This window comes from Anomalospiza imberbis (genome assembly GCF_031753505.1).
Source record: "Anomalospiza imberbis isolate Cuckoo-Finch-1a 21T00152 chromosome W unlocalized genomic scaffold, ASM3175350v1 scaffold_31, whole genome shotgun sequence".
NCBI classification, from domain to species: domain Eukaryota; kingdom Metazoa; phylum Chordata; class Aves; order Passeriformes; family Viduidae; genus Anomalospiza; species Anomalospiza imberbis.
Genome location: NW_027099315.1, coordinates 1,645,050 through 1,666,239, shown reverse-complemented (window position 1 = coordinate 1,666,239; position 21,190 = coordinate 1,645,050). Strand labels below are relative to the sequence as shown.

The window sequence follows — 21,190 nt, the reverse complement described above, 5'->3', positions numbered from 1 at the left end:
TTATTAAACTTTAAAAAATTCTAAAAACAAGTGATTGGCGTTTTTCACAACGTGATGTGACGATGACTTTTTAAAAGCTTTTAAAATTATTTCCTATTCAGTGGAAACAGTTTTCCTGCACCTTCTTCAGAATGGCCTCATGGAAATGATAAGAAAAGAAAAATGACCTGGCTTATTTTTAAATAAAGTTTTTGATGCATTTTACATTAGAAAATAGCAAGGAGACTTTTTCAGTGTTTCTACTGTTAATTGCCAATACACAAGTACATATGTGGTCTGATAAACAGACCCAAATAATGACATTTGTACCAATGTACCCTCTCTTCACTATCAGAATAAATATGGCTACCAGGTTTCGTTATAAAACTTGCTTCTTCTTGTCCTGGGTAACCCAAAATGTTATTATATTCTATATCTATCTGTGCCCAAAAATTGTTACTGTCTCTTTAAGACCCTGTGGCCAGAAAGAGAAACATGGGGCAGGCAGGGGTCCCTTTTTTAAAGCCGTGTTGCCAAAGCAGAGCTTCATTTTTTTACCCCGGTGGCATTTGCTCAACGCAGAGACATTCCTTTGGGTTTGGGTTTTTTGTTTTGTTTTGTTTTGAGAGGATCTGTTTCCTGGTCTTGGACTGCCTAGGGGCAAATTCTGGGACTGCCTGTCTGCACTCGAGGCTCTGGGCCGAGTGGAGCGGAGCGGCTCTGCTCCAGTCTGAGTCGCCCCAGCCTGCCAGCCAACTGCCCTACTAAGAGCAGGGCAAAGTCCCTCCACGAGTTCTAGCCCTTAACTGAGTGGCAGCCATCTTGTAATGAACAAAGTTCCCAGGTGTTCCCCGGGACCCGGGCAGGGCCTTCCTAGTTCCCATGGCAACACTGGAATGGCTGCTGGCTCTAGCTGAGTACTGATATTGAAATGTTAATTAGCTAATTGCTCTGTTTGTTTTCTCTAAACTACCTGGAGATAGCCGGCCTCCCCCCACCACCCCGACATTCTGGGACTAAAATGCAAATTAAAAAACCCCTTGGGATCATGGGAGTATTTTTAGGGGATAAAGATACCCCTAAATAAAGAACTAAACCCAGTAGAGGGGGATAGGCAAATGCCCTAGCTGAGGAAGAGGGGAAACAAATCCCCTGATTGACTTTTGCCCGTCACCATCACCTAAAAAAGACTAGACTAGAGTAAGCTGGGGGAAGCGGAGACAGAAAGGTAGAACTTCCTAGTACTACCACGAGGGAAGGAGAGGGGACAGCTGTTGTTCTGGACTTCAGCAACAAACTCTGCATGCCTCCTCACCCTTCGACTGCTGGTGTGCCACAAGGAAAGAAGGGCCGGCTGCTGCTGACAGCGACAGACTCTGCAGGCTTCCTTCCCTTCCGGCTACCTGGGAAAGCTACAACAGCGGGGGTGAACCCCGTGTTGGCCCCCCCTGCCAAGCTGATCTTATCAATAAAGAGCTGAAGATTTATAAAAGCATTTTATTATGTTCATTTCAATCTGAGTGTGCCAACGACACCGGAGAGATGGCAAGGGGGAAAGGGGAGCTGGCGGGCTGGCGCTTGGCTGCAAAAAACATCTTGGGGGGCGGAGGTCGTCACTCCTGCAATTTAAGTATCTCTTTTGATGCCTATATAACTTAGGTCAAAGTTACAAGGTGCTTTTATAGCTTGAGTTATATGATATCAATATAACCTGATATATAGATATATAATCTGATATCAATATAACCTGAATCATAACTTTCTATACTTATATGATCTGAATCACAACTTTTTATACCTATTGTTATAAATAACAAATATAGTTATTGGCTTTACATTTATGCATTAACTTTTGTTTTGCAAGTTATTATTGATCACAAAAATCCTGATGTAGTACAATTTGTAATTACTGCTTTTGATATAGTATAATCTGTCAGTTTATGTATGCACCATATAGCTTTTATAAATAGTAGTGTAATATATACTATTTTAGACCGTAGCATAATAGAGACTGTAAAACGTTGAAATGCTTTTTCGTGTAACTAACTCAGAAAATAGTGTAAAATAATTAGGTGATTTCCCACATTTGAGGACTATCTTATCTGAAAGACAAGATAACAGAAACAGAAACCAGAGCAATGAAATAAAAAAAGAATTTATAAACCTTCATTATCAGGGAGTGAAAATACAACAGGATGGAACCACAGGAAGAAATAAAATATTTTATTTTATTTTTTATTTATTTATATTATATATATATATATTTATATTTATATTTTTATTTATATTTTATTTAAAATATATTTATTTTATTTGTTTTATCTGCAAGATAGCATGAAAACAAGTCAAAAGTTAAAACCAAGCAAAAGAAAATCTAAACTCGAATGTTTGAATATGTATAAACTCTTATGAATATACATGTACCCCTGTATTAACAATATATAGAAAACATAGTTTAAGTTAACAGTGTGCTTTTGGCAAATAGCCAAGCACCCCAGCACTAGATTTTATCCCTTTTATTGTTTAATAAACTTTTATAAAAATTTTAAATAGTAAACCGTGTTTCTCACACATATATAACCTGATATAAATAACTTTCAATGCAATGTAATGTCTAGTATATGGTTAACTAGTTGCATAATGCTGAATAGACAAAAAAAGAAGGAAAAAAAAACCTCACCAGGTGGATAGCTTTAGAGAGAGATAAGTATAGTACTAATGAGAAATTGGCAAATGTCAAGACAATTAGCCACAAAAGAAAGAATTTAGGCCGGTTAGGACCAGACAGACCAAGGAACACTGTAACTGCACATGCTCCAAAGACAAAGTTTAAAAGTTCAGATGCGAAGACAACTTTGGAAACCTTCATCAAAGACCCCCGAATTGGGAAGGTGCAAGCGCAGTGCAAAAGAACTATCTAATAACCATGAGATCATATTATGTAAATTAATTCTGGCACGTATATGATGATGTTATAGTGACATAGTAACACTAAGCAATACTTACTGTATAACTATACCACAGCAGTTGACAAGGGTGGGTGAGTTAGTGAAACATGGGGTTAGAACTAGAAGATATTAATCATAGAAATTAGAAGGTATTGAATAGTAATAGGCATATAAAATAATGGATATTGCTTAGGGCCACATCCTTATGTTACGTGAGAATATACCGTATCCTGGCCTATGGGAAAGGAAGAGACTACGTGCAGAGCAGCAAGGAGAGACCTGATAAGGAGAAGGAATGTATATGGAAAACAGGATACAGGGTGTAAAGACAACTGAAAATGGGGCCCCTTATGTTCTGGAAACAGATGGATCCTGGCCCCTGGCTTGGACCGTGGCCAAGGAATCAATGGGCATGTGCAAAGCAGTGGGGTCGAAAAGTCAGCCTGAAGAAGACCATTCTTACTTCATCCCTTTTACGACCCCCGAAGCCTGGGACGACCACCAGAGACAGCTGCGCAGGCACAGAGGACCAACAAGCTAATTAGCATACAGAGCGGGGAGGGGAGCCAGGAAATGACCCATGGGGAAACTTAATGCATATGTAACACTCCAGGGGATAAAAGAACACGTGTGTAAGCAAGGGGCACGCATGTATTTGGGGAAATGTCCCACATGCGTCCGGCCGAATAAACATACCTACTTTAAAACTCACTCTGTCTCTGAGTTTTAGAGTCTAGCTCCGCGTGTCATTAGGAGGAGAAATCCCCCTCACCTCCAGCACTGCAATAAACAAATACCTTCTCTATAGACACCAGCCTATGGGGTTTTATTTCCAGCCTATCATTTGGGCATCACTTTGTTCCGGGGGAGTCTGTGAGATTTAACAATTTTGTATCTAGTGATTATTCGCTGTTGTTTTTTTTTTTTGCCTGTTGCTGTTTCGCTTGTTAGTAAATTGTTGTTTTTTCACTTATATCTACTCATATACATTTCTCCTTATTGATGGAAAGGGATTGGTTAAAACTAAGGGGAGATAACTCATTTTAGAGCGTCCCCATTAAATTTTCTTTAAACCAAGACACTTGTGGATAAAATATGCTTGCTTTTTAATGCAACAGTATTCTGCTAAAGGGTAGCATTAAGCTAAAAGCCTAAAGATTTTTGACTCATCACAATTTTAAATGATCAAACCTCCCCCCTAAAGGCATTTTCAACAGTATTCTCTTCTCAGTAATGTTACTCAATTTCTACAGGTAAGCATTTTGAATTTATGGATCAATCAAGAGATGCTTAGAAGTCTCATGACTTAAAGAGAAAAGGAAAAGGTTGTTTTGCTTCAACACATTGGACTCACTATTCTCGTATATCACACACTTTTCACCTCTACCATGGCTGAAAATTTCAGAGAAGTTATCATACAAGCATTTTATATGCAACATGCCTAATATTAACATATTAAATATATATATAGTCCAATATTTATTCTCATCTTCACAGTCAGATAGAATTTATTCTTATGCTATAACATTTGGTTGATCTCTAATAAAAATAAACAGAAATGAGGAGCTAAGTATTTATCAGACTAAGATGAACATGTGATCCAATGTCTAAAAAAGGAAACTAATGCTAAATAATATTAGTGTTCAAATATCACCTCACACTGGGATTAATTTTTTAAATTACAAACAAAACTAAGGTGTGAAATCCAATAAGATAACCTGAATACCCAAAATTAAAAAACGAGCAGCCTTACATAAGTAGAAATAACAACTTGCTTTCTCTTTTAACAGTGAAGACTTTTCCATTTGACTCCCCAATAATATTAGGAGCAGGTAAAAATAACATGGAAATTTTCACATTTGGCTTACACAGGATACACAAGACTTCAGGGTTATGAAAAGACCTCAGGAACAGCATTTCAAGGACATCTGTCTGAGATAAAATTTTCAATAACTTGTGTCACACTATGACACAAAATAACTCACACACGGACGCTAGATGCAAAAGGGGAAAAGAAAAGAACCTAAAGAGAGATTTTATTTTCTGACTCCGTAATATATACAATAGCAAAAGTGACAGTGGATTGGAGGGTGAAACTACCACCTCTCCAACCACACTGGTCAAACTAACAGTCCATCAGTTCTCTCCACCCACAAAGAAGAATGCAAAACAATAATTGTTTATATAAACAGTGTGAGAAAATGCAGTAGAAATATGTAAACATTAGAAGGCATAAGAAACTTTTAGAAGAACTTTAAAGCTCTCAAAAGAATAAGGCGACAAACTTGCTTCCTTTGTCAATCTTATCCAAGACTGGCTCTATCCTGTTTCAGTATTTCACAGGAAAAGCATGGAAATATTGACTTCTATTTAATTACTAGACAAAGCAGGACCAACATTTTAATGTAAATATAAAACAGTTAAAGAGAACATATCCATTGTAAATAAAGAAGCACTCTTGAAGACATTAAGCCACAATTACTTTCTACTCAACATATACACAAGAAAGATAACATATTTTAATTAGAATAAGTAACAGCTGCAAAGTAGAGAGTAATAACTAATCTCTTCACAATCAAATTAAAATACATGGTCTATGGTCACCAAGACGAGCAGCTGCAGTGACAGCACAATCTGCAGATGAGTGCCCTTGCCCATGGGGGGGGGTCCTGAAATGGGGAGGGGAAACCTCAGGGGAGAGGAAAAAAGAGGCGCTAGGAGCTCACACCTTGTCTGAGAGCAGCTGACAAGACCCAAGCAGGACTAGGGGAAACAGCAGCCAAGCCCACACACTTATAAAAATCTTCTAGGGAGTCCTAGTAATTAGGGCAGGCAAACCAGACATGGCATGGCAGTTTGCATGGAATGGCGCTGTAACACCACAGGCCTGACTAGGGAGCAATGGTATCTACCTGTCTGAAGGCCACAGCTTCTCTAAACACTCCACCTGCCTTGACTGACACAGCTGACACAGCTCTGATGGGAACACACTGTTACCCAAGTGTCAGGCTGCAGGATGTGCCCTATTCTTATGCCAGACAACAGTGGTGAGAATACCTGTGGGAGATGCATCAAGATAGAGGAACTCCTCAGTTTAGTAGCAGAGCTCCAACAGGAGGTGAGTAGGTTGAAGAGTAGGAGTCTGAGAGATAGACTACAGGAATTGCACCCTACCTTCCCTGGGACAGGCCTATCAGAAAGACAGGACATATGATACAGAGGATTCCCTATCCTTTCTCCACCTTGCAGAAAGCAGTGTTTTAAGGGATATGGGGAATTGCAACAAGTTCCTGCCTGGCACAGCAGGCATGTCTCCTCCATGACTACCTCACCAAACAATAGGAGGACTGAAAGGTGAAACCAAACAATGTTGAGGACAGTAGTTTATCTAGGTTAGAGATGTCACCAAGGTTGTCACCCTATGAACTGTGTCAAAACCATTTCCATAAAGAAAAAAAACGATGATTTCTTGTCAGAGGATACTCTCTTCTGAGGGGAACAGAAATTCTAATTTCTTAAGGAAAGTATGCTGCCTTCCCAGGGTGCAGCTTAAAGACATGGTAAGGAAACTTCCTACACTGGTACAGCCCTCAGATTATTATCCATTATTGCTTTTTCATGTAGGCAGAGATTAAGTTGCAATAAGAAGTCCAAGGACATTCAAAAGAGACTTGAAGGCCTTGGGATCACTGGTTGAAGGATCAGGAGCACAAGTAGTGTTCTCTGTTTTTCCAGTTTCAGGGAAAGATGAGTGTCTTGGGGTGATTTTACGATGATACTCTATTCCCTAATTGTCTGCTCTATGCCTAGAAATGGTTGCTGTAGCTTTAAGGTGGGTCCAGGGGAGGCGGGGCAACCTTGGGGCTCTGGTGCGGGCTTTCTCAAAACCTCACTCCTGGACATGCTGGGTGCCATGAGGACCAGCGTTATTTGTTGCTTAGCTAGCTTGGTTTTTTGTTACCTCAGGCAAGAAGTTTTTTTTTTTTTTCCTTTTCCCTGGCCTTGAAGGCTGCGACAGCAATCCTTTGGCAGCTTTTAGGTTTTTTTCCTTGAACTGTTCAGCTTGGTTTTGGTCCTAGATCAGACAATTGATGGGAGCCAATCAGCCGGGACGGGTGGGGGAGCCACAGGGATACCCCATCTCAGCCAGACCTTGGAGGGAGGGGGTTTACATTTTCCATTTCAGGGGAGGCTCCTGCCTTCTTTAGCAGACACCTGTCTTTTCAAACCAATATATATATAGAGGCTCATATGCTTTATTCTCAGTTTTTGTGATCTACATGTAAAAAGAACCTAGCTGAAATCTAATACAGTAAAAGAATAAATGCTAAAAAATACTGAGTATGTCCACATTTGTATATGATGGAAGGGAAAAAAGGGAAAAGGTAGAAGAATGGAAGGTGAAAAGAAAGAAGGAACAGAAAGATAATTTATTGGCAACAGTGTCGGCAAAAATTTTTCAGGATAGGAGCAGAGGATTTGGTGTAAGAGCACACAGGGAAGATTTCTAATAGCTGAGGACTCAGCCATGTGTCTCCTGGGAAGGGATCTGTTTCAGGCTTTGGATGTAGAAATAAGGTTGGCATCAGAAGGACTGATTTAGATGTTATGGGAATTAATATGATAAAAGAAAAACTGAAAGAAGGTATAACCAGAAATGCTTTTGGAATACCCTCAAAATTGAGGAAAGACCCAAAGTTATTGTAGAGCCAGACAAGCACAGATATGGGACTACTGCAGTCAGCATAACTAGTGCAGATAAAAACCAAGGGGGGTGTTCCACCTGCAGTAAAGCAGTATCCTATCCCCAGGGAAGCACATCCAAGTATTCAAAACCTAATTGATGTGGTTTTAAGAAACAGTATTCTAAGGGAATATGAATCCCCTTATAATATCCCATTATCAGTTACCACAACCAGAATTGATAAAGAGGGTAGTCCAGGATATAGATTTATACAGGACCTAAGAAAAATTCATGAACATGTGGTAGTGCCACATCCAGTGGTACCAGATCAATCAACCATTTTATTACAAATTCCACACTGGGAAAGGGTATTTGTGGTCATAGATTTAACTGCTGCATTTTTTAGTATTCCAATGGAAGAAGAAAGCCAGCTACTGGTTGCTTTCACTTGGGAAAGGAAACAGGTAACTTGGACAAGGTTGCCTCAAGGCTTTGCGGGAGCACCAACTATGTTTTCACAAATATCAAAAACAGATTTGGAAGATGTACAACTACCCAGAGATTCAGTGTTAGTACAGTATGTAGATGATTTATTGATAGTAATTCAAAACATAAGTGTACAGTATATGCCAGTTATGTACAGAATTGTCTGAGAAAGGACACTGCGTTTCTATCTAAATTACAGCTGTGTCAAACAGAAGTATTTGGGATTCATCCTAAGAGAAGGGCAGAAGTTAACAGATCCAGAAAGAATTAAAGTGATCATAAATTTACCCCATCCAGTGACAAAAAAACAGTTAAGGGTTTTACTTAGGACAAGTAGGATTCTGTAGACCTTGGATTCTGGGGCGGGGAGAGTTAATTAAACCCTTAACTGAAGCCACAAAGTAGGAAGAATTGGAACCTTTGACATGGGGCCCAGAAAGAAAGCAAGCATTTGAAACTGTCAAGAAAGCTTTAAACTGCACTGGCATTAAATTTGCCAGACTATATTAAGCCTTTTTATTTGCATAGACATGAGAGAAAGGGAGTAGCTAGTGGAGTAAATACACAGCAACTCGGACCAGATCAGAGGACTGTAGCATATTATTCAGCTAAGTTAGATCCTGTTGTATCTGGTTGTGGTGTTATATTTTAGTTAAATGGTATGCTCTGTCTCACCCCTCGAAAATGTATGGTTTATTCCAAGCCTGTGATCCTCCCCTGAAGTATAATGTGTCTATAATCCCATTGGCCCAATCTGTTCCACACCCACTTTGAATCTCCCTGTTAAGTGTGCCGGGGGGGACAGGTCTCGCTCTCTCTTAGCCGGCTCTCGTGGCCGGTGCTCTCTTGGCCCCTCTCCCCCTCCCCTTTCCCTCCCCCTTCCCCCCCCTCTCCCTCAGAAACCATGCTGCCTTCCAGAGGTAGGACCCCCAATAAACCCTCATCTAATTAGCACCCTCAGAAGCCGTGTGGAGTCTCCTTGCCTGCTTGCTGCTACCAGCGAACTCACAGCTTAGGGGGCCCCCCGGGGACACCCCTGGCCCTCCCCCCCCCCCCCCAAAACACGCCGCTACATCTGGTACTCCTCAACGTACTAGGGCTATAGTCACAGCAGCTGAGATGGTAGAAAAGAACCGTTCTTGGATTTTAGGACATCAGCTGTACATACTCGTGCCACATGAGGTGGAAATATTATTGAATTAATATGCAACTCAGGCCCTATCACCACAAAGATATTATTTTGCTGATGGCAGACAATATAATTTTAAGGTGTTGTAATCCCTTGAATCCTGCTACGCTCTTGCCATTGCCAGAAGATGGTACTCCACACTAGGATTGTAGAAGAGTCATTATGACACCTAGCAAACCATGGAAGGATTTAAAAGATGAACCTATGTTAAAAGATGAACCTATGTTAAACCTTGATTTAACCCTGTATGTGGATGGATCCTCATATTACCAGGATGGAAAGCATGTGATGGGATACGTAGTTGTGGATGGCAAAGGTGTAAGAGTCTCCAACACCATGCTAGCAGAAATAAGTGCACAAGGTGCAGAACTGATAGCACTTATACAAGCAGTGAAACAAGGTAAAAACAGGTGAGTGAATATTTATACTGACACACTATATGCTTTTGGAGTGTGTTATACCGTAGGGATGCTATGGAAGGAGAGAGAATTTCTAACTACAGCAGGAAAAGAAGTGGCAAATGGAAAAGAGATAAGGAAACTGCTAGAGGCTATACATTTGCCAGAGAAAATATCAGTGATACACTGTGCAGCCCATACCCCAAGAAAATGTCCTGGCCAATGCCACAGCAAAAGCAGCAGCCAGACAGCAGGTACTGCTTTTTATGCTTGTGACTCCAAATCTGGAAGGACTGAACTTACCAGGTATAACTGAATTATCGAAAGAGGTATGACTGGAGTAGAAAAGAAACTGGGAAAAGTGAGAAGTTGTCCAAGACAGATGGATTGTGGACAATAGGAGGAAAGTCTGTTTTACTGGAAAAAGTATTTATTGGTCATTGTTAGATGGTTCCACAATGAATCTCACAGCAGTGCTGAAAACATCACAAATCAAGTGCCATGAATGTGGGCAGCACTGGGAATTTATGCTGCTGCAAAAAGGATTGTGGGGGGATGCAAACTTGTCCGCATTCAATTGTTACCAAGACCCCTGAGCATACATAAGGGTGTACAATCCCCAGCATACTTTCCTTTTCAGTACATGATTATGCAGACATGCCATCATCATTAGCATATAAGCATTTGTTGGTGATAGTGGAGCAATTATTGAGGTGGGTGGAAGCTTTTCCTACCCAAAAAGAAGATTCAGGAACCATAGTAAAAATTTTACTGAAGGAAATAATTCCTAGGTATGGAGTACCAGAAATAAGATTCAGATAGAGTCTAACATTTTGGAGCAGCTATACACATTCAAATATTTAAGGCATTGGGAATTTTACAACAATTATATACTCATTAACTGTGAATATTCTCAGTTCAGTCAGAGAGAAAAAGAGGGGGTTTTCTAACTAGGCGAAGAGCCTGAGAGACAGTTGGAAAGGAATGTAAATAACCCTCTATCTTGTTGTTCACATTGTTTGTAGATATGTTCTGCCACTGTGCGTCATTCACTGCACACCAATGGTGTGAGATGTTTTTACTCTAAGACCAATGAAATTAGTTTGCACGATGTTCCCTACAAATAGAGTGGTACATTTGAAATAAATCAGTTCATTCTCTAGCCTTTGACTTGGAGTCATTCTCGTTACCGTCCTGCTCTACGGCGACAATTAACAATCTAAATTGTCAGGGAAAATAGAGAGGATGAATAGGACAATCAAACAAAACTTAGCCAAAGTATGCATGCACACAGGATTAAAAGGGCCAGAGGCTCTAAATCTAGTTTTATGGAACATAAGAAATGCACTCGAGCAACCCATAGGACTATGTCTAGCAGAAATATTGTTTGGAAGACATTTGGCAGTGCCTGGGACTTATATCCTGGCAAGGACCAGCCTATTAGATGGAGATGAATGAGTGACACGATAGATGTTGTACATGGAACAAATCTTTGAAACTTACAGGTAACAAGCTTATTGATATCAGGGAGTGCCACTTGAAATAAAAGTATATGATATTAAACTTGCAGATCAAGTATGGGCAAAAAATTATCAGAGAAAGAATAAATTTGAACTGAAATGGGAAGGTCCTTACACTGTATTCCTGTGTACTTATTATGCAACAAAGTTGCATTAAAAGATTCCTGGATTCATCATTCACTTGTAAGAAGGCTGGTCACTGACAGCCACAGAAATTGCTAACTTCATGTTGCATCCCATGATAGTCTTGTTGGGTTTGATTTTGTTATGTCTATCACGTACATCAATATTATATATGAAAATATTGAAAATGAATAGGCAATTTGAGAAATTCTAGGAGCTCTAAAATATTAGCAGGCATGCTGAATAAAACCAAAGGGGGATTTTTGGGGATTAAAAAAAGTTTACTTATAGAATATTAGAAATTAATTGTGTAGGTTTAAGTTTAACTGTAACTTGCTCACAGCTTAGCATGAGTGGGCTCTGCTCAAAACTTGGCATAGGTAAACTTTAAATTAACTCCATTCCTTAGCATGAATGGCTAGGCAGGGGAGGAAATAGAGAAAGACTGGATACCTTCATTTAAGGGGTTGACACCCTGGTACTGAGAAGAGGGTGCAAAGCTGGTCCAAACTGGAAGATAAGAGCAGCTAATGGCCTGCCCACAGGGACATGGAGAAAGAATCCAATGAGGTGCTAGAAGATCCCAGACCATAAATCACCATTGGACCAAGGGGTGCATGCAGTGCACGTGAAGATCAGGTGCACAGACTGTAAGACTATAAAGGCCCAAGGATTTCTATGTTCAGAGTCCCTCTCTGGAGGCACCCAGCTCGAACTAAAATAAACTGACTGCCTCAGAACCCAGGATCTGAACACTTCTTTAACAAATAGTATAACTCATTTTTCCTCATAAATTCTTACCTTTACACAAGGCTAGGTAAAAACCGGTTATTTTATTTAAAAGGTACACTCTATTAGGTGAGGCTGAAGCTGGTAGTGAAACATGGGGTTAGAACTAGAAGATATTAATCATAGAAATTAGAAGGTATTGAATAGTAATAGGCATATAAAATAATGGATATTGCTTAGGGCCACATCCTTATGTTACGTGAGAATATACCGTATCCTGGCCTATGGGAAAGGAAGAGACCACGTGCAGAGCAGCAAGGAGAGACCTGATAAGGAGAAGGAATGTATATGGAAAACAGGATACAGGGTGTAAAGACAACTGAAAATGGGGCCCCTTATGTTCTGGAAACAGATGGATTCTGGCCCCTGGCTTGGACCGTGGCCAAGGAATCAATGGGCATGTGCAGAGCAGTGGGGTCGAAAAGTCAGCCTGAAGAAGACCATTCTTACTTCATCCCTTTTACGACCCCCGAAGCCTGGGACGACCACCAGAGACAGCTGCGCAGGCACAGAGGACCGACAAGCTGATTAGCATACAGAGCGGAGAGGGAGGGGAGCCAGGAAATGACCCATGGGGAAACTTAATGCATATGTAACACTCCAGGGGATAAAAGAACACGTGTGTAAGCAAGGGGCACGCATGTATTTGGGGAAATGTCCCACATGCGTCCGGCCGAATAAACATACCTACTTTAAAACTCACTCTGTCTCTGAGTTTTAGAGTCTGGCTCCGCGTGTCAGTAGCTCAGTACAGGCAAATCTGCCACAGAGCCAGGTCAAAAAAGTAGCAAGACTAAGTGAGAGTATATTTCAAATAAGCACACTTGCACACAATGCGTGCATACAAAGCCAGCCACACAGAGCAATACAGAAAAATACAGCAGCACTCTCACAAACAGCACTAATGGCCTGTTCCTCTCTGTGGCTGATCAGGATGAAAGCTCATTAATGGAAAATACATACATATGCACAATAAGAATCCCTCCAGTAGGTAGCCCATGTCCTGGGGTGACTTTATGATGCTGAATCGTATCCTCATTCATCTGTTTAGCCCAGAAATAAGTTTTGTGCCTTTAAAATTAGATCCGAGAGCAAAGGTGGGGAGAGGGTAAAGTGGTGGAATTTTTTCCCGGCTGTATTCAAAAACAAAGAGATAAGAGCTTCAGCTCTCCCTCTCTCTCTCTCTCTCAGTGCATGTTGTCTGCAGCACGGACAGCAGGAGAGAGCTCTCCATTGCTTTTAGCAAATTTTTTTAGCTAGTTGAGGCAGAGAAGTTCCCCAGACTGTAGCTCCACAAAATTTGCAGTACATCGATAACATCACTGTGTGAGGAAACACGGCAGCAAAAAATATTGGGAAAAAAAGAGAAAAATCAACCACATTCTCCTAAAAAGCTGGTTTCGCCATCAAAAAGATTAAAGGACCTGCTCAAAAGATTCAGTTCCTGAGAGTGAAGTGGCAAGATAGACGACTCAAATTCCCACTGATGTCATCAACAAAATCACAACAATGTCTCTACCAACCAACAAAAAAGAAACACAAGCTTTCCTAAGTGCCATAGGCTTTTACAATATGCATATTCCTGAATACAGCCAAATTGTGAGCCCTCTTTACCTAGTTACCCGCAAAAAACTGTTTTCCATTGGGGCCCTGAACAACAGCAAGCCTTTGCCCAAATTAAGCAAAAGATCGCTCATGCAGTAGCCCTTGGCCCAATCAGGACAGGACCAAATGTAAAGAACATGCTCTACTCTGCAACTGAAAGCCATACCCTGTCCTAGAACCTTTGGCAGAAGTTGCTTAAGTGAGACTCGAAGCCGACCATTAGGATTCTGGAGTCAAAGCTACAGAGAGTCTGAAGCCAACTACACCCAAACAAAAAAGAAAATTTTAGCAGCCTATGTAGGAGTCCAAGCTGCCTCAGAGGTAATAAACACTAAAATACAACTCCTTCTAGCACCCAAATTACCAGTGCTGGAGTGAATGTTCAAAGCAAAAGTTCCCTCTACCCACCACACCACCAATGCCACATGAAGCAAGTGGATTGCTCTCATCACACAGCGAGCTCATATTGAAAAATTTAATTGCCCTAGAATTTTGGAAATAATTATAAACTGGCCCGAAAGTAAAAACTTTAGTCTCACTGACGAAAAGAAACAAGAGCAAGTGACACGGGCTGAAGAAGCTCTACCATACAACCAACAAAAGAACACGTTGCACTCTTTCTACTGATGGTTCTTGTCACATCATAAAGATGAACTGGAAGTGGAAAGCAGCCATATGGAGCCCCACACGACAAGTTGCAGAAGCTACTGAAAGAAAAGGTAGATCAAGCCAACTTACTGAACTCAAAGACGTTCAATTAATCCTAGACATTGCTGAAAGAAAAAAGTGGCCAAAGCTCTACCTCTACACTGATTCATGGATGGTAGCCAATGCTCTGTGAAAATGGCTAGAGAAGTGGAAAAAACTAATTGACAGCATAAGAGAAAACCAATCTGGGAAAGAAAAAAGTGGCCAAAGCTCTACCTCTACACTGATTCATGGATGGTAGCCAATGCTCTGTGAAAATGGCTAGAGAAGTGGAAAAAACTAATTGACAGCATAAGAGAAAACCAATCTGGGCTGCTAAAGAGTGGAATGACATCACTGCCCAAATAGAAAAAACTCTCTATGAAAGTCTGCCATGTAAATGCTCATGTCCCCAAAAGCAGGGCTAATGAAGAGCACTGAAATAACAAGCAGGTAAATCAAGATAAAAAGATAGAAGTGTCAAAGATAGACTTAAATTGACAACACAAAAATTATTCCTAGCTCAATAAACTGATGATGCCTCAGGTCATCAAAGTAAAAATGCCACCTATAAGTGGGCACAAGACCAAGGAGTGAATTTAACCATAGACAATATTTCTCAAGTTATCCATGACTGTGAGACATGTGCTGCAATCAAGCAGGCCAAGCAAGTAAAACCCCTGTGTTATGGTGGGCTGTAGTCCAAATATAAATATAGAGGCCTGACAAATTGACTGCATCTCATTGCCCCAAACATGCCAAGGTAAGCACTATGTGCTCGCAATGGTAGAAGCCACCACAAAATGGGTAGAGACCTACCCCGTGCCTCACGCTACAGCCCATAACACCATCCTAAGTCTTAAAAAGCAAGTCCTTTGGAGACATGGTACCCCTGAGAAGACTGAATCAAACGAGACTCATTTCAAGAACAGCCTTATCAACACCTGGACTAGGGAACATGGCATTAAATGGGTATACCATATCCCCTGCCATGCACCAGCTGCAAGAAAAGTAGAGAAGTACAATGAACTGTTAAAAAACCACCTAAAAAGCATTGGGTGTGGGATCTTCCAAATATTAGGAGCAGCATCTAGCAAAAGCCACCTGGTTAATTAACACCTGAAGTTCTATCAACCGAGCAGGCCCTGCCCAATCTAAGTCCCTGCATACAGTAGAAAAAAGTCCCAATGATACATGTCAGAGGACTGTTAGGGAAGACTGTTTAGATCAATTCTGCCTTGAATACAAACAAACCCATTCATGGAGTTGTCTTTGCTCAAAGACCAAGCTGCACATGGTGAATAATGCAGAAAAATGGAACAACATGATGTGCACCTCAAGGAGACCTGATTGTTGGATGAAAACCATGAGTAAATATCACTGCTAAATGTCATTGCCATTGTCTGTATATAACTGTATACTGTATATATGTGTGTGTATATATGTACAAATGCATGTGTGTGTAGAGTTAGAATATATATTAGTTTTGTTAATAAGCTGATGATATGGGGATAAGGGGTGGAATGTCCTAGGGTGACTTTATGATGCTTCAGCTCTCTCTCTCTCTCAGTGCATATTGTCTGCAGCATGGACAACAGGAGAGAGCTCTCCTTTGCTTTTAGTTAGTTTTTTAGCTAGCTGAAGCAAAGTAGTTCCCCGGACTGTGGCTTTTCTTGTTCTTGGAACTGATCAGCCCTGCTCTAGACCGAAATCCCAGAAAAACACTGAGAGCTCACACCTGTGACTCACCAGGGCTCGGGATGTGGCATTTTCCAGTACAAGAACTGATAAGTGACTGAGCGAGCCAAGCTACACCCCACAAAAAGGACTCTCTCGAAATCTATCATTTCTTCAGAACAACAAAAAGTTCCATTGTTTAATATTATTGATTTTCTCATATTTGTGAATATTTTGCTTGTTAAAGAAGCAGTTTTTTCCACTTTACTCAAAAAAAATTTATGTTTCCCAAAGAGGTGAGGGAAAGGGCCACTTGAATTTACTTTCTAGAAGGGCCCCTTCAAAGGCTTCCTCCCAAATTTTGTCTTAAACCATGACAGCCTCATTCTTGGCAACTGGGCATGAGAACTCTCAAAGCCTGCAGCCCCACTCCAGCTGTTAGTACTCAGACCTCATGCACGCACACATGCAAACACACACACAGACTGGGTTCCTCCACTAACTGGCCTTAGACACTCAGTCTATCCAGCAGCTGGCACCTGAATCCCCTGGTCTTCCAGTTGCCTCATACAGACACATGCACACACAAATAGGTCACTCCAGGGGCTCATCTGGACTTATGGCTTTTCCAATAGCTCTCTCTCAGATCCTCTGGTCTCTCCAGTAACTGCCCCACTTACCACCTCTCCAATATCTGGCTCCCAAGCCTCTCATCCTACTTTCTGGCTAGTCCAGCTTGAATTTTACTAGCTATTACACACACTTACACAACTGGAAGACACTCCAGTTGCTGAGACTTCAGGCTCAGGAGTCCCTGTAATTCCATGATCCCTTCTGCTGGCATTTAGACCACCATGCACACATGCAAAATAAAAAAAATACTCCTTGTCTAAGAAGACTAGTTGAGGAATTTGATAAGAGAAGACACTGCATTGATCAGGCACGGGGCATGGCCAGACAAGTGTACTGACCAGCAAATGACTGGGCATTTTATCCCTTTATCCCTCTATTTTTCCATGCTTATTCCTCTCCAATCCATCTTGATACCAGCCTTCCATTGCCTTAGGACCTTCCCTTAAGTACCATATATTAAGTCTTGTACAATCCCAAAATGCTCTTCTGTTGCATCGCTCTGGGGAATGGTTTCCCCCCCCCCCCCCCCAGACCCCTGTAGCTGTAACCATGTTAGTTTAACCCTTCCTTCCTTTCTGGACCAAATTAGCTGGGAGCAAATTGTCCCTTCCTGAACAGGAGGGTAGATAATGCCCCGCTCCTCCATTGTTCGCTCTCTTGCCCACTCTTCCCTCTCTTGCCCGCTCTCTTTCCTGTCTTGCCCACGCTCTTTCCCTCTTCCTCCTATGGAATAAACGTCTTGGACAATATCAGGGGTAAGAGCCTCTTTTGGAATCTTTTGCCTTAACCCCGTAATATTTTCCCCCAAATCTCTCTCAGATCTGGGCTAGCCTTGTAATTCCAGAGGGCTGTGGGGGAAAGTATTAACAGTTGGCTCCCGGAGTGAGTGTTTTATGAAATATTAAAAGCCCACGCAGAAGCTGGAGGCCTTAACTGAGGGTATCAAAAGCTCTTTGGGAAGTTCAACTACCCTGCTACTTATTAGCTGCCTTTTGAGTGGCTGTAAGTGACAAGGGTGAGGTCGGGACCTTGCCAGCGCCTGAGGCAAACCGACCCAGGGCAAGGATTCCTGACGCAGCGACGCACGAGACCACGATCCAATAGGAACGGCAAGACCCCTCCGTGTTATCCCGGGACAAACCCCTAGCTGGGAGGGAGTTTTACCATTGCGATCCTTGAAACTGTCTGCCAGGGTAAGCTAGGACCCAGCGAAACAGTGTGTGTTACAAGCGGGCTTGTGTGGGTTTTTTTCTTCCGGTCGGAGCTCTGGGGCAGGTGGAGCCGCCCCAAGCCGACAGAGCCCGCATTTCGGGGGTGGGGACGGCACGGGACGGGTACCTGAAGCCAGGAAGGTGGCGGGATACCCCCCCGTGCCCCCGGGAGCCGAGAAAAAGCGGCGGGAGCTTTGCTTCCAGGTGCTGCGGCTTCAGCCCTTCAGCCCCCGCCCCCCCCCCCCCCCGCTCTCTATGCAAGCGGGGATTCGTGCTACATTGTGTCGGGAGGTAGATACTGGACAAACAGTTTTTTAAACAGCAGTATCATGGGCGCAAGGCTGTCAGATCACCAAAAGAGTACATTAAAACACCTTAACAGTATTTTAATTAATGTTACATTCCCAAATAAGCAACTAGTTCACTTTGTCTGCTGCCTAACAGCTGAATTACCAAATTATACCATTCAAGATGTGAAAAATGCATATTATATGGCTCTACGCAGATATTTACTATAAGTATTATGCTAGGTTGGAAAGTTATGCTGTAGCAACATTTTAATAATATAGTAAATGTAGTTTTGTAATTGAAATTAAGCTTTAGTAGTTAAAATAGAAAATATGTGTGTGTGGTATTCTTTTTGCTCAAGAGAAGGAGAAGATAATAAAGAAATTCTTCACACAGAGATAACAATTACAGAAACCCCTAAATCTTCCAGAGGAGAGGAATTTATGGCTTTCCTTATCAACAAAAAACCGAACTTCTCCAAACTCGACTTAGACTTCAAGGCGCCTGGGATTAACAGGAATTCCTCAACAAGTACCGGACAAATTTCTTGTTTTAAATAAAAAATATGCATATTCATGAAGTGCTTTGTGTATGCAACAGGTTACCCCTCTTAAGGAGGGAATTCTCTTTTATCGGGGTCCTTCTCCTGGCTCACTTTTGTCCAGAGAGGGGTACCCAGCCCGGGCTGTAACTTTTTGCTGTTATTGTCTCTTTAATTGTCCTAACTCTAATTGTTTAATCTTTATTACTATACTTGTATTAATTTTTTCCATTTTATTTTTCTTAAACTTTTATAAATTTTTAAAACAAGTGATTGGCGTTTATTACAAAGATATGAACTCCGTTTCATTTTGGGATCAAATTGGACAGTTACTAACCTTAAAAGTCGAAAATGGTGATCACAAAACTTCTGTATTTGTTCCAATATTTTTACAAGCCCGAAAGCAGCTTTTAGAAGCAGAAAAAAGCACACAGCCACAGATAAACTTTCCAACTAATCCTTTTCTTGATTCCTCTGTTCCCCCACGCTATCCTGGTTTTTAAATTGCACCATCTCCCCTGTACCCTTCTCTCACACCTGTTTCCTCTCAAGAATACAGTTCTAACTGCTCCAAAAGTGAAAAGCTCTCCTCCCAGAGCCCTGGCAATGCGACAGGGTCCCTGAGACATGCAGAGCACATGTTGGAGAGGAATGGAGAGAACCATGTGCTTCCTTCTTCTTCCCACAATCTTTTCTCTCCCCCCTTCCCCCACTCCTTACCCCTTGCCCAATCCCTTTGTGCCTCTGGCAGCCCAGACACACCCTTCCTCCCGGTCCCTTTCTCCGAGCTGCCACGGGAAAGGGGGAGGGGAAGGCCCCTTTGCAGCCTCTAAGCCGGATGGCGGTATGGGGGGGGCCAAGCCCAACCCACAGCCCCGGCGGGGGGGGGCAATTTCATCGCGGCAAGGGGACCAGAGCTGCCTCTTGCCAGACCCCAAGGGGTGGGGGAAGTTATACCCCCTGCCCTCCTGGGCACTGGAAGAGCAGCAGAATTTTTAGCAACTCAGAAAAATGTTGATGAAAGCATACCCTCGGTAGCACCTGTCATTTATCTTGGTAAGAGAAACGGCACCAGGGCTTACCAGCCATTATCCTATCAAGATAAAAAAGAAATCTGCAAAATTCAGAGAGAATTCGGGAGATCAAGTGAGATTTTCAAAGAAATGATGAGACCAAACTTTAATTCAAATGAGGCGGTACCCAATGATATCAAAGATTTGTTCAGATGTTTGCTAACTCCCTCAGAGTATGATCTGTGGGAAAGCAGGTGGAAAAGGGCTTTAACAGCACTATTACAGGAGATTCAGATCCAGTGGTGCAGGTAGAATTGATTAAAGAAATGGCTCAGAGGAATGCTAATGAGACCTGTCGTAGAATCATTCTCAGCCTTCCCCTTGACCCATCACCTAGTCTCTCACAGATGATAGAAGCCTGTACCAGGAAAGCAGAACTGTTCAGTACTCCTGACAGAAATACAGGATCACCATACCCACAGCCTGCGGCAGCTGCAGCACCAGGTCCAAGGAGGCAACCAATGTCATCAGACCAGCTGCAGCTCATCATCTGCCTCCGTTGCAAGAAACCAGGACATTTCGCCAGAACCTGCCCCCTAAACCAGAAACAGAAAAAGTTCAACAAACCAAAAAACTGAATTTACAGCGCGTGCCCGCTGTTAATACAACCACGCGCAAAGATATAAATATAGCGGGACCCACATGGGCAAACGCCTCTCTCTCAACAAAAAAAGGGGAGGACAGGACCCACAGTGGGGGGGGTGGAAAAATAAAAATGTTGAATGTTCAACTAACAAGGCTTGGCAGCTGCTAGGCCAATTTCGGCTGGTGACTACCAAAGGTTTTCATTTCAGATCTACTGATTGGGAAGTCATTATAGTGGACCTGTCAAACACCTCACAGGACCTGGCGGTTTACCACAAGGGACTGGACAGTAAGTATTTTGTTATTGGGGACACAGCACACACACCCTTAGAGGTTGAGATAGCTCCCATGACCACTAAGGGAAAGATAACAGGATTTATGCTGTTGGCACACTGCATGCACCCACCATTTTACCTAGAGAAGGGGCAAATTCTTGCCCAGGCCATTCCTGTTCCAGCAGAAATCACAGCAGAAGGAAAATCACCAGAAGTCTACTGGGCAGAGGTGGTGGGAGAGAATAAACCCTCAACGGCATGCAACCTAGCCTGTGGGTCAGAGCACCTCCATGTGGAGGGGGTTCTAGACACGGGCGAGGACATCACGGTAATACCTAAGAGCATGTGGCCATCACAGTGGGAACTGCAACCTGTGGCAGGCAAACTTCAGGGCATAGGAGGAACCACATTGGCGAAGATTTAAAAAAGCATTGTGCAAATTGAGGGACCCGATGGAAAATTGGCAAGTGTTCATCCATTCATTGCAGACTATAAGGCC

The 21,190-nt window shown here is 42.1% G+C and overlaps 1 protein-coding gene across 2 annotated transcripts in view; it reads right to left on the bottom strand.

The window, feature by feature from the left end:
• Positions 1 to 21,190, bottom strand: part of LOC137465563 (E3 ubiquitin-protein ligase KCMF1-like) — a 113,183-nt gene that overhangs the window by 30,310 nt on the left and 61,683 nt on the right. The gene's annotated exons all lie outside the window — the stretch shown is intronic.